The following is a 2,260-nucleotide window of genomic DNA, read 5'->3' as shown; positions in this document are numbered from 1 at the left end:
CTCGTACATGCACCTTGTAGAAAAGTTTAAAAATGATAAATAAAATGAAATAATTCTTTTCAAAAATTTTGCATAGGGACCAGCAGTTAGCATAATGGCTATGTTGCTAGACTCCAATGTAGCTGACTGCGGTTTGAGTCCCAGACCCGGTGGCTTAAAATCACGCTGGGGGCGTGTGCGTGCGTGCCCAAGATGCCAAAAGGAGAATGGACTATGGCGGTGGCCATCCCCCCAGGGGGTGATTTCTCACTTTCTATCTCTCTGTCTCTGTCTTTCTGAAGAACGCACGCACCCTATAGCAAAAACCTCTCCAAAAAAAAAAAAATATATATATATATATATTGACACGTGAATGGGCTGACCTTTTTTTTTTTTTAATGTGAGTTATAGTGATAATGCATTGTGGAGACAAGGGTAACATACTATATAAGTATAGAAACACTAGTATTTAAAACAATTTACAAAGCAAATTCTTGAGTAATTATTCTATTACCAAATAATTTTACTTTACAAGAGGGCTCAAGAAAAGGTTTCTCAGTTTAAACAGAGCTCCCTAATATGCAAAGCACTATTTTCACTGTTTTTAGTAAAATAACTCACTGATAGTCTTTAAAAAAGAAGCTTATGGGAAGCCAGTGACAAATAGAGATTATTTTAAAAATTGCAATTATAAATCAAGGATTAAAAATTAACACAATTTTTAGGAGCTACTCAGTAAAAGTATAAATTAATGTCCAGTTTCAAATATGAGGCCTATATTCATTTTATTAAACTACTACTATTAGATTGGCTAGCACATATGGGCTAGCACTGGTGACTTCACATTTTTTAACTTGTTTAATCCTTATGGCAACTCTGTGAGGTAAATACTATTATCCCCATTTTATAGATGTGGAAACTGAAGCCAAAAAGTTTAAGTGACTTGGTCGTGTTTACTCAGCAAGAACACAAACTACTATGCCACTTTAACTACCATTTCCAACCACATTCAATTATTTTTCTAAAATAATTTACACTTGAGAAATTGGCTCATATCAACCATACAATTATTATAAAATATCAGCATGTTTTCTTGTAATATCCTCCTGTGTTACATTATTTTCTTTTACTAAAGAAAAATATTGTAATTGCATACATGGGTGGTGTATACCAAGAACACAGTGCTCTCTGAATTGCCAGCAATTTCTGGTAGAATAAACGGAACGTCTAAACTGGTTAAAATTTTTGTGTTGATGTATTCCCCATTATTGCAAAAATTGGGTCTCCTCGGAGAGAAAAAGATCAAGAGTATGCCACAGTAATTATTAACCGTTTAGTAACATTCATAAATCTCCGATGGCTGACATGGGTAGTAGAAGATACAATTACTTTTAAATTTGAAAACCACCACCTAACATGAGCCAACATTATTTTTCTTAAGATACTTCCTCCCAGAAACTTTTTAGTGTGTCATGCTAAAACTGTTTAAAAGATGCCAGCTCAACTTCCATCACGGAAAAACTTTTCCTCTGCCTTCACGTTACAATTCTTCCCAGGGGAATCATTCCACTTCACATTACCAAGCTTACCTGCTTTGGACTGGGCTTCCTTCTAGGCTCTCCATCTAGGTGCGATTAACGCGGATCTGCCCACGCCCACCACACCCCTCCCGGCCCCCGCCCAGCGCCGCTCCTCCTCCCAGTGTTCGCCAGCACCGACTCAGCACCTATCAGCGCCGCCCCCAGGCCCCTGGCCCAACCCATCCTCGGACACGTGTGAGGGTGTGTTTGTGTCAGTCTGTCAGTCCCACCAGGGACCGGGCTTGCTTACCGAGAGAGAAGCGCCAACTTCTGCTCCAGCATCATCTCCAGCTTCTGACCCTGCTTGGAGATCCAGTGGTCCACGCCGTGCAGGCGGTAGCACGTCTCCAGCATCAGCCTGAAGTCCGCCACGAAGTCGGTGATGCCCCCGTACTGGCCGCTTGCGAACTTCTCCTCCATCTTCAGCAAACACATGCCCTGCCCCGGTTGCTGTGGGAGGGCGCGACTGCCCCGGCCCCCGCTGCGCGACCCCTCGGCCACCTCCTCCTCCCCGGTGGCAACGCCCCCTAAGGGCTGCAGAAAAGGGGCGGTGAGGCCCCGGTGCTTCTCCTGCAGGAATTCGCCCAGGATGCGGTAGCCTTGCTGCAGCTCGTAGGTCAGCTCCTGCCCCTTGCAGCCACCGCCCCCGACCACCATCGCCTCCTCCTCCTCCTCTTGGCCGCCGTCGTCCCGCCGCGACG

Source organism: Tupaia chinensis, unplaced genomic scaffold (assembly GCF_000334495.1).
Source record: "Tupaia chinensis unplaced genomic scaffold, TupChi_1.0 Scaffold000121_1, whole genome shotgun sequence".
In the NCBI taxonomy this organism is placed as follows: Eukaryota; Metazoa; Chordata; class Mammalia; order Scandentia; family Tupaiidae; genus Tupaia; species Tupaia belangeri.
The sequence above is the reverse complement of the archived record's forward strand: the minus strand, read 5'-3'. Positions refer to the sequence as shown.